The 12,891-nt window shown below is 38.6% G+C and overlaps 1 pseudogene; it reads left to right on the top strand.

The window, feature by feature from the left end:
• The first annotated feature begins 2,628 nt into the window (after nucleotides 1-2,628).
• Nucleotides 2,629-12,891, top strand: part of LOC103409387 (UDP-glycosyltransferase 73C4-like) — a 29,894-nt pseudogene continuing 19,631 nt past the window's right edge.

Here is a 12,891-nt window from a genome sequence, read left to right as displayed (position 1 = left end):
TGACATGTGAATGGATGACTCAATACCTAACCCACCAACAATTCCCACTCTTGCCGTGCTCACCTACTCAATTCCACCAGAATTTTGTGTTAAACAAGTCCATCCTTTTCCTATAAATACCATGGCAGCAACCTCATTCAAATCATCCAGAAATTAACCATTCTCCAAGCCTTGCCTTGCCTCTCCCTACATATCTAAACTCCTTCCCATCCATTCCTCCACATAACCAACCCTTCAAAACATCACTCCAACCTTGTGTTGCAACAAAGAAGAAGAGGAAAGTTCTTGTACGTGCTTGCTATCCAACATGGATCGTTGGAACGTTTAGGTGTTTTCTTTCTTTTGTTTTCAATGTATAATTCTATTTATCTTTGTTTTGTGAACATGAGGAACTAAACCCCTATTTAGTTAGGGGGAAGTTTGAAGCCATGAACATGCTTGTGATATGAATTGATTTCTTCCAATTGTGATTTGATAAGTTGTGATTGCAATTCAATTATCTATTTTCTTCATAACTGATTCTTGTTTGTTTATTAAGGATGCATACTTAGTTTTCATACATGAATTAGATGCTAGAATATAAATGAGTTTCACCTAATTGTTACAAGTTTATATTCATGAGTAGTGAAGGTTGCTTGTCACAATCGCGTTAATTGAATTCTTGACAAACGTATCATGCATTCATAGTTACAATTGCCTCGTCAACACTTATGATTTTCATTGAACGTAATGATCTCTGATTGTATCTCTATTATGCATTCATATAGGGGACTTTTAGAGAATAATTTGGATTGTCGCATGCATTCATCCAATTCAATAAGTAAAGGAAAATCTGAGGGTTAATTTGTGCATCACGGTCAATCTGGGGTGTTGAGCATCATAGTTTATTGAAAAGCAATTGGAAATCGATTCATGTACAAGTGTGTCATGTGTGAAGAACGGACCTCTAACTAATCCATCCATCATCTTATTTCTCAAATTCGTTTTATAATCTGCCTACTTAAAAATCTATTTAAGTTTTAGTTTATTTGTTTTACTTTCAACTTCACCAAACCCAAATCCCCCTTTTACTTTCTTGTTTTAAAAGTTTTTGGTTTACATTTTTAACTTTGTTTCTTTTTGTTTTTGAGTCAGTTTAGAGGTTTTAGCAAGCCCTCCTAATCCCCGGTTTAGAACAATACCCTACTTACACATATACTACAATTGTCAAAAAGAGGGTTTAATTTGTGTGCTTATAATATTTCGCATCAAGGAGACTCTTGGAGCCGTGCATGCCATTCAAGGAGCTTGGATTGTTGGAGCGTTTCTAGGTGTTTTCTATCTTTATGTCAATGTTTAAATTTATTTATCTTTGTTTATTTGCGAACATGAGGAACTAATTTCTTTATAGTTAGAGGGGAATTCAAAGCCATGATCATATGTTTTATATGACTTGATTTCCTCCAGTTATGATTTCATAAATCGTGAATGTGGTTTACTTATCTATTTGATTGATAACATGTTTATGTATGTTGATTGAGGGTCGACACTTAGTTTGCATGCATGAATTTGATGCTAGAGTATAAGGGAATTTCACCTAATCGTTATTAACTTATATTCATAAGTAGTGAAAGTCGCTAGTCACGATTGTGTTAAGTAAATCCTTGGCAAGAGTAACATGTGTATTCCATAGTTATGAATGCCTCGTCAATGCTTATGATTTCCATTGAACTTAATGATCTTTGATATGTGTCTCTATCATGCGTATTCCATAGTTAGGGTCCTTGATAAGAATAATTTGGTTGTAATGCGTATTCCATTCAATTCAATGAATCTAGGGAAATCTGAGAATTCATTGGTGCAATCTAGTTAATTTGGGGCATTGTCATTCATGGTTTGTTGAAAGAGTAACTGGAAATCGAGTCGTATGCATATGTTTCATGTGTGGAGAAGGAACCCTCTAACTAGCCTTTCACCATTCTTTTTCATCCAAAATCGTTTTTGTTAAGTTTGTTTTCAAAGTTTATGTTTTAACTTTCAATTTCACCAAAACAAAATCCCCATTCATTAAGTCTTGTTTTTAGAGTCAAAACCTGTTTTCTTTTGGTCTTTTGAGTCTTTTAAGTTCTATTTTCGTCCAAATCACTTATTAGGTCTAGAATTGAGTTTTTTTTTATTGTTTCTTGCTGTTTTGAGTGTTTTGAGTTAGTTTTGAGTCTATAGAGTCTAGTTTAGTGTTTTTGAGTCTTATTTGTGTTGATTAGCATCCCTAGTTAATCCCCGGTCTAGAACAATCCCTACTTGTATCATTACTACAATTGTCATCAATAGGGTTTAATTTGTGTGTCAAGTTAATTTTCACATCAAATTTTGGCGCCGTTGCCGGGGATTAGCAAACTTGCTAATCCCTTGGGTTTACCGTGTGTTTTGTGTGTCTTTTACTAGTTTTCTGATTTTATTTTGTTTTCTTTGTTTAGGTACTAGTTTATGACTCGGAGTACCCATCCGGTTCGTGAACATATCTTGAATTTTAACGACGATTTTGAACGAGATTTGAGAAGAAGAAAGAGGAGGCATCCGGAACCTAGTGAACCTAGTTCAAGTTCAGAGGCCGAATCTGAATTTGAAGAAGAATTTGAAGAAGAAGTCATGGCAGCGGACAATTGTACAATTAAGGAGCTCTCGGCCTCGGGGTTGGCAAATGCAACACCTCTTTGCATTCAATATCCCGTGGCTGCCCAAGGCAAGACCAATGAGTTTGAATTAAAGTCGAGCTTGTTACATTACATTCCTAAATACCATGGGCTTTCCATGGAAGATCCAAACAAGCATCTTAAAGAGTTCGAAGTAGTTTGTTCCAGTATGACACCCGTCAATGTTGATGAGAATATTCTGAAGATGAAGGCCTTTCCATTCTCTCTCTTGGAAAAGGCCAAAGATTGGCTTTACGAATTAGCGCCCGGAATGGTCACTTCTTGGGAAAGCATGAAGATGGCGTTTTTAGAGAAGTTCTTCCCCACTTCGAGAGTCATTCTCTTAAGGAAGAAGATTAGTGGCATTCAACAAAGCCAAGGAGAGTCCTTTCCGGCATACTATGATCGTTTCAAGGCTCTTGTCGCCTCATGTCCTCAACATCAAATGAAAGAAGAGCTTTTACTTCAATACTTTTACGAAGGACTTCTTCCAATTGAGCAACAAATGCTCGATGCTTCAGCGGGAGGTGCATTGGTTGACAAAACACCAATGGCTGCAAAGACTCTAATTGCCAACCGAGCGTTAAATGCACAACAATACAAAGGACTTGGGCAAAGAGACTTCCCACGGCAGCAAGTTAATGAGGTAAGTTCTCCATTCGACATTCAATCTCAATTACCCAACCTCACTTCCATTGTGTCTCAGATGGCCGAAGGGATGAAGCTACAAGGACCAAGTGTTTATGGCGTGTGTTCTATGCAAGGACACCTCAATGATCAATGTCCTCAACTAATAGAGAATTAAGGATGGGAGAGTGCTAATGCCGTGGGCTATCAAGGTCAAAATCAGCCACGCAACGATCCATACTCCAACACTTACAATCCAGGTTGGAGAGATCACCCAAACTTCAAGTTGAGGGAACCTCAGCAACCTCAACAACAAGGAGGATTTAGGCAGCAACCTCCGGGCTTTTATCAAAAGCCATTCGCACCAAATCAAACTCAAATACAATATGCCCCAACAAATTCAGGTACGTCCTTGGATAATGATACAATTCTTAAATTACTCACCACTTTGTCTCAGGGCAAAGAGAATCAAACCAAAGCAATGCAAAACCAAGACAAAAGGGTGGATCACTTGGAGAAGCAAATTGGGCAGATTGCGGAGTTTGTAGGACAGTTTCGAGACCAAGGAAGACTCCCTAGTTCAACCGTTGCAAATCGAAAGGGGGGATTCAAAACCGCCAAAGCAATCACATTGATGAGTGGCAAACAAGTTGGAACTGAACCCCAAGCATCCAAATCAAGTCATAAAGAGGATGAAAAGTTGTTGTTTGAGGAGGAAACACAAACCACACCCACGGCAAGGATGGAACAACCTTTGCCGCAGCCATCTTGCATTCCCAAACCATCTAATTCGACCAAGGTAAGTTCTAACCCGAATTCTTCTAGTTCTATTCCACTAAACGTGCCTTTTCCTAGCAAGTTGAGGCAATCCAAGAAGGAGGAGAACGAGAAAGACATTTTGGAGACGTTTCGGAAAGTGCAAGTCAATATACCTCTTCTTGACGCAATTAAGCAAGTACCAAGGTACGCCAAGTTTTTGAAGGAACTATGTACAACAAGAAGGAGAATTTCAAACAAAGAGGTTGTCTAGGTAAGTGAGAATGTTTCCGCTGTTTTGCAAAGAAAATTACCCCCTAAATGCAAAGATCCAGGTAGTTTTACAAATCCATGTGTTATAGGCAATACTAAGTTTGAACATGCTATGTTAGATCTAGGAGCTTCAATTAATGTCATGCCATACTCAATATATGCATCTATGAACTTAGGAGAGCTTAAAAACGATGGTGTTATAATTCAATTAGCCGATCGTTCTAATGCATATCCGAAAGGAGTTTTGGAAGATGTTTTGGTGCAGGTGGATAACTTGATATTCCCAGTGGATTTCTACGTTTTAGAGATGGAGGACTCACCAAATGTCACCCCATTGCCGATTTTACTTGGGAGGCCCTTCATGAAAACAGCACGCACCAAGATCGATGTGTTCAAAGGGACGTTAACAATGGAATTTGATGGGGAGATTATTAATTTTAACATTTCTGAAGCTATGAAATTTCCTAAAGATGATCATTCTTGTTTTTCTATTGATGTATTGGATGAATTGGCGCAGGATTATCTTGATATGTTGGAAGACGATCCCCTTGAAATAGCAATTGCACAAGGAATTGGAATGAAGCCCAATCTAGCCGTACCTAAGGAAGAACATGCCGAGCTTGTGGCTGCCTTTGAATCATTGCCACAACATCGTGGTAAGCCTTCTAACCCAATTCCAATTCCCGTTTCCACTAATACGTTGTTACCTTATGTGATTCAGGCCCCCGTTCTTGAGCTTAAACCATTGCCGGATCATTTAAAGTATGTATTTTTGGGAGATGAAGAGACGTTGCCCGTCATTGTCTCCTCATCACTCACGGCATTAGAGGAGGAAAAGTTGATTCGGGTGTTAAAAGAGCACAAAACAGCCATTGGATGGACATTGGCCGATATTAAGGGGATTAGCCCTACAACATGCATGCATCGCATATTTCTAGAGGAGGGGGCTAAACCAACTCGAGAGGCTCAATGCCGACTCAACCTTTCAATGATAGAAGTTGTGAAAAAGGAGATTATAAAGCTTCTCGATTGTGGAGTGATTTATCCAATTTCGGATAGCCGTTGGGTCTCACCGGTTCAAGTTGTCCCAAAGAAGTCCGTGAAGGAAAATTTTTGTCCTAGCTAAGAACAAGTATGAACATTTGAATACACATGCAAGCTATTAACACTTTAAAGTAGGCATGCATCCAAAAACAATTCATAAAACCCATGACTTTCAAAGCCTAGTATATGGTGAACCAAAATAAACTCTTTAACAACATTAAAGATAAGTAAAGATTTAGAGTTTCTTTACCCTTGAAGCTCATCCTTGTTTACACAAGGGATTCACCCAAGTGGAGGGCCTTCAAGTCACCTCCAAGATCCTTGAATCTTCCTTGTGTTTTCCTCCCTTTTAGTGCTCCTTTGAAGATTTGAGGAAATGAGGATATGTTCTCCAAAACATCAAAAGTTTGATGTCTCTAAGTCTCTTCACCAAGGATGTATCTTGTGAAGATGATATGGATGACTTAGGGAAGAAGAGATTGCTAGATGTCCCTCCCCTTAGTGGCCGGCCTCTTGGAAGAAAATGGAGAGAAAATGTTTCACCCAATTTCAACTAGAAAACCCTAAAGAGAAAATAGCTATAAAGTTGCTTTTATAACCTTTTCTTTGGTGAGTGGCAAACTTGCAATTAAGCAAGCTTTCACCATCCACCCTAATGGCCGGCCATCATATTGTTGTTGGGCTTGTTGCTCATTTTGTTTTAGTTGTCATACAACTTAAACATAATGGGCCTTTTGGACCAAAACGCTTTTGGGCCCCGAAACCCAAAACCAACATATAAGCCCAATACGAACCTTTCGTAAAATTAATTAACTAATTAATTAATCTTGACCATTCTTCAATTAAACCATTTAATTGCTTATCCATTTCATTTAATTTCTTCACATACATCCTTACTCGGTGTACGATCCATTAGGTTCCATTTAGCGAGGCAGTGGGCGATGTTACTCTTAACGATCGATTGTGAATTGAAACCACATTTCTATTCTCCCTTTGATGATTAGTGTTTGCTAATCATTAGGGCTTCCAAAAACCATGAGTGACGCCTAACAGAATATCATGGTTACCCAAGCTAAGTAGAATTGGTTGGAGAACCTATCCAGTTACAACTATAATGCAATAAGGTTCTTCTCTAATACAATACTCTTAATCACATTGTTTAAGTGATAGTTTGTTTCATGTCTACTATCCAATGTGATACTTTCCTATATGATTCCCTTGAATATGATTTGGAACAAACTTCCTAAGTCATATTCATTTGCTTTGGCCAAAGACTTTAGAATCATATCTTAAAGTATTCTCCTTCCACCTTGGAAGGTTAGAGATCCCTTGTTGTGCATTCATATGCCTACATGACTAGATAGCTTGACCCCAACAATGCCGTGGACATTCCGATGGAATGTCGTTTGACATGATCAAAGATCAAGGACCTAACCATTAGACATCTATGATGCCTCAGGTCAAAGGACTACTTTGCATATTGCAACTTTAGAGTTTATACATGACATGTATGTTCGAACTCTCTTTTGATTGTAGTTCAGTGTACTCGATTACTCTTTCGAGCACCTATGTGTTTGTCTCAGTGTCCAACAGCAAATGACTTGAGACTAGTCATACTCACGCTTGAGTCAAGACAACACATACTAACCTTAGCAGATTGTCAATGCCCAATTGGCAATCCTATGGCTAGGAACGTTTTAGGAATGAAGATAAGAGAAAGGTCTCGATAATCTAACTCACTTAGATCACTTATCTCTTAGAACAAATACATTCCTTGGATTCTCTTTTTGCTTAAACACATAATACAATAAATAGTGATTAACAATAAGATTTGCCCTCCATTAAACATATAAAAGTTTAATACATTAAGTATTCCAAAAAGCTATTACATTAAATGAGTGGCTTTGTGGGCATACTTCCAACAATCTCCCACTTGCACTCAAAGCCATCCTCCCATGTATCTAATACCCATCTTATCCATATGACGGTCAAGCTGGATTTGAGACATTGGCTTTGTTAGTGGATCTGCTACGTTATCTGCTGAAGCAACTTTGAGAATGTTGACTTTCCCCTCGGCAGCATATCTTCTAATGATATTAAAGCGTCTGTCAAAATGCTTGTTCTTTTGATGTGCCCTGGGTTCCTTGGCTTGAGCTATCACCCCACTATTATCACAGTACAAAGTTACTGGTGATGTAATGGTTGGAACCACCCCAAGTTCAGTGATGAACTTCTTCATCCAAGTCGCTTCTTTGCCGGCTTCAGCTGCAGCGACATATTCAGCCTCTGTTGTGGAATCAGCAATTACACTTTGTTTCTTGCTCTTCCAACTGACAGCCCCACCATTCAGAGTGAATACATATCCGGAGTTGGAACTTCTATCATCGACGTCAGATTGGAAATCTGTGTCTGTATAGCCTTCCACTCGTAACTCTGCCGCTCCTCCATATACGAGGAACATGTCCTTAGTTCTTCTTAAGTACTTAAGGACCGTCTTGATAGCTGCCCAGTGTTCTGATCCTGGGTTAGATTGATATCGACTAGTAACGCTCACAGCATATGCGATATTAGGCCTTGTGCATATCATGGCATACATGAGACTTCCTATGGCGGAAGCATAAGGAATACAACTCATTTGCCGTATCTCTTCAGGAGTCTTAGGTTCCATGGCCTTAGAAAGGTGAATTCCATGTCTCACAGGAAGAAAACCTTTCTTAGATTGTTCCATTTCGAACCTACTTAGCACCTTATCAATGTACATAGATTGGGATAATCCAATTAATCTTCTGGATCGATCACGATAGAGCTTTATCCCAAGTACATAAGATGCATCTCCTAAATCTTTCATGTGGAAGGTTTTGGACAACCACACTTTTACACAAGAAAGTATTGCAGTCTCATTCCCGAATAGTAATATGTCATCTACATATAACACTAGGAATACTACTGCTTCCCCAACGAGCTTTTGATAAACACAATTGTCGTCTTCGTTTTGAGTAAAACCAAACGTTTTGATTTCAGTGTCGAAACGAATGTTCCAGCTCCTGGAGGCTTGCTTAAGTCCATAAATGGACCTTTGAAGCTTGCATACCTTAGTCTTTTCAGACTTGGACATGAAACCTTCGGGTTAAGTCATATAGAGCTCTTCCTCTAGGTAGCCGTTCAGAAAGGCCGTCTTCACGTCCATTTGCCAGATCTCATAATCATGGTACGCAGCTATAGCAAGCAAAATCCGAATGGACTTAATCATGGCTACAGGAGAGAAAGTTTCTTCATAGTCAATCCCTTCTCTTTGCCTGTAACCCTTGGCTACTAGTCTAGCCTTATAAGTCTCCACGTTCCCATCAACGCCTATCTTCCTCTTGAAGACCCATTTGTTTCCAACAGGTACAATACCTTCTGGAGGGTCTACAAGAGTCCAGACCTGATTTTGATACATGGAATCCATCTCGGATATCATGGCCTCTTGCCATCTCTTTGAATCAATGTCGGACATTGCTTCAGTGTAGTCTCTAGGATCCTCCTTTGTTTCATTGTCACCTAGAAGGTACAATTCATCAAAGTCATTGTCTAAGCCATACCTCTTAGGTGGCTTACTAACCCGTTCAGATCTACGTGGAGCTAGGGGTTCAGGAACAGGGTTGTCAACTTGTCGAGTGCTTGTTTGTGGTTCATCATTAATCTCATTAATTTCCATCTCTTTGCTTATAGTTCCTTTGAGAACAAATTGTTCCTCTAGAAACATAGCAGTTATGGCGACAAAGACTTTCTAGTCGTCAGGATGGTAGAACTCATATCCCATAGTTTCTCTAGGATATCCCACAAAATAACATCTTACTGATCTCGCTTCAAGCTTAGTAGCTTCAAGCTTCTTGACATATGCTTCACAACCCCAAATCTTAATGTGTTTAAGACTTAACTTTCTTCCATGCCATATCTCATAGGGCGTTTGTGAAACTGATTTGAAAGGTACTCTATTAAGCAAGTAAGCTGCTGTGTATAGAGCGTATCCCCAGAATGTTACTGGTAGATCAGCAGAACTCATCATAGAATGAACCATGTTCATCAAGGTTCGATTTCTCCTTTCAGAAACTCCATTAAGTTGTGGAGTTCCCGGTGGAGTCCACTGTGATTTTATTCCACACTCTTTAAGATAATCTAGGAACTCATTACTCAGATATTCACCCCCTCGATCCGATCTTAGGATCTTTATCTGTTTCCCAGTTTGCTTCTCAACTTCATTCTTGAATTCTTTGAACCTTTCAAAGGATTCTGACTTGTACTTCATAAGATACACATAGCCAAACCGAGAGTGATCGTCGGTGAATGTGATATAGTAGGAGAAGCCTCCTCTCGACGTAGTAGACATAGGTCCACATACGTCAGTGTGGATTAACCCTAGAATTTCAGTGGCACGCTCTCCTTTTCCAGTAAATGGAGATTTGGTCATCTTCCCTTTCAAGCAACATTCACAAGTACCCATCTTGTCATTACCTAATGGGCGGATATATCCGTCTTTCGACATCTTGTGAATCTTATCAAGGTTCACATGTCCAAGTTTAAGATGCCACATCTTTTCTTGGTCAACTTCTTCTCTAGCCTTTTTGGGTTTTGAGGTATTCCCGCTTGCAATACAGTGCATCCCACTATTCGTCTCTAGGTGAAAAAGTCCCTCTATCATATTACCATGAGAGATAATACGACCGTTCAAGTATAAAGTGCAACTCATTTTGTCAAACAATACTGAGTGCCCATCTCGTAAAAGCTTAGAGATGGAAATCAAATTCTTTATACATGAAGGAAAATATAAACAATTTTTAAGTTCCAGGACTTCCCCAGAGGGTAGGTTAAGCATGTAGGTGCCTGTTGCTTTTGCAGAGATTTTAGTGCCATTCCTAACTCCCACAACCATCTCCCCATTGCTCAATGGCTTGCTTCCCACTAGTCCCTGCATCGTATTACAGATATGTTGACTAGCGCCTGAATCAAATATCCAGGAATTGGAGCTCACTGTAAAAGAACTCTCTATGATAGAAATAGTCTCTTCAAAAGTTCGTGTCATAAGGCTCGCAATGCGCACCCTGTATTTCTTCTTCCAACGTTCATCCTTTCCACAATGAAAGCATGTTCCTTTGGATTTCTTTGCCTTCTTCTTATGCAACCTTTTCCTTATCATTGCATTCTCACTCCCACTGTCCCTTTTGAAACCTTTTTCAAATTTACAGCACATGTCAATCATCTCTTTCAAAGAATGATCGAATCTATTCACTTTATAGTTTACAATAAACTTAGTGAAATCATCCGAGAGAGATGCAAGGAAAAAATCTTGGCCCATTTTCCCATCGATGGAAGTTCCTAAACTTTTAAGATCTTTAAATATCTTTTCCATCTTTTGTCCATGTTTATGGACCGATGCCCCCTTTGCCATTTTGGCATTCATTAGACTACAAACATTTGAGAATCGTACATTACTAGTCTCAATGTCATGCATCTTATGCAAACTTTCAACCATGGCACAAGAAGTGTCCATGTGCTTATGTAGCTTCATAAGCTCCTCACTAAGTGAAGTGAGGATTAAGCATTTGGCTTGTAAGTCATCCTCATAATGTCTAACATAATTTTGACACTCCTCCTTTAAAGCTAGTTTCGTAGGAGGTACATGAAGAGGGGATTGCTTAAGCACATACAATATGTCTTTCACCTTTGAGACATTCTCAATGTGGTGATACCAAGCAAGGAAACGTTGGCCCCTAAGGCCCTTTTTGTCAAGTATAATGGTGGGTATAATTTTAGGATTGTTGTTCACTACATAACATAACAGAAATCGTATTAGATTGTTTGTTTAAAACTATTTAATTGGGTCTTTGAACCAAATAGCACCACCCACTATTTTTGGCAAATTCCACATCCCTCAATAGAATTTGAGAGTTATATTGAACTCTTCGCGGGGTATGGGAGACTCACCATTACCAAGCCCACCTCACGATGATACGATATTGGTTAGCAAAAATAATGATGAGAGAATAACGCTTTATTCATTTACAACTCTTGTAATTACCCATCCGTTTGGCCTCTAGAGAATGTTGCCTCACGATGATACGATATCGGCTCCATTGCACTTAGTTAAGTTATTCCCACCATGCTTAGTTTGTGAAGGTGTTCAAGAATAGCCTCACAATGATATGATATCGGCTATCCTCGTTGCCTACACTCACCTCATCATATGTATATGGATTCCTCCTGGATGTAAGCACATGCTTTGTACTTCCCCATGATAGGGTGAAGCCGGTGCATGAGTCACAAATGCTTGGAGCCCACCACGGTGGAAGGCCTACGAAGAGATGTTCAAAACATCTCTCGCTTATCAACTTAATATTTGTTTTGAGGGAGTAGTTTTGGGCTACATCAAAACATTTTAATCACATTAAAAGAACTTGGGCCTATCACAACCATTGGTCCAAGTTAATATGAATTAGTAGTTTATAATACTCCCACTATTTCGAAGAAACAAGCGAGACTATATAGAACTACTAACGAATGCATTGCATCCTCATATGGACTATATAGTCATATTAGGTTTTAGGATGATTATGAACCGATTGATTTGATCCAACACGAGCCTTGTGTTGGACCTTGGGTTTAAGGTAGATAGTTGTTGATTTTAGTTACGCGTTTAATCCAATTAAACCGTTATTTCCTATTGGGCGTTGGACCCAACTATTCCATTTGCATACATATAAACAAAAGGAATACATGAAATAATAATAAGGGCTTATGCCCTTTTACAACACAAATCAAATGATGGACTTATGTCCATTTACAACAAATTGAATTAATCAAATTACATTCAAATCTATACTACTAAAACCCAAACATTCATAATGTAAAGCGGCCAATCACATAGCTCAATTATCGAGGCCTTTGGTTCATAATCACCCATTTTCTCAATTAATCACATTAACTAAGAAAACAGCTTAAACAATTGGTTTTTGGATCCATAGAATTGATTTAAATGGAACTATATGAAATGAAAATCCAATTCTCATTAAAGAGACAAAACAATTTTGTTCTCATTTTATTTGGGCTAAAAGGAAACTATGACCACAACAATTGGGCCATAATGCAAATACAAAAACTTTTGGGGTCACTTTGTAAAAACACAATAGTCCACAACTTCATGTAATTACAACTAGATCCCAAAATTTTATTAATGTAAAAACATCATTAAAGGATCAAAACAATTTGACCTTTAGAGTTTTTAGGCCTAAACGTAAAAACGTAAACTTTTGGGCCAAAATACAAAAACACAAAAGTATCAAAACTTTATGTAATTGCACAAAAGGGCCCAAAAGTACCCTACTTGTTAGGGTGGCCGGCCAAAGGGAGTGAACAAGTGAAAATTTTGAAATTTTTTAAAAAGTTTTTGCAAGTTGATTAAAGCACTTTAGCAAGTGGATTGGTTGGTGAAGAAAGTCTTTGCAAACTTTAAAGACTTGTAAGAAAATGTAAGAAAATGTTT

Source organism: Malus domestica, chromosome 04 (assembly GCF_042453785.1).
Source record: "Malus domestica chromosome 04, GDT2T_hap1".
NCBI classification, from domain to species: Eukaryota; Viridiplantae; Streptophyta; class Magnoliopsida; order Rosales; family Rosaceae; genus Malus; species Malus domestica.
The sequence above is the reverse complement of the archived record's forward strand: the minus strand, read 5'-3'. Positions and strand labels throughout refer to the sequence as shown.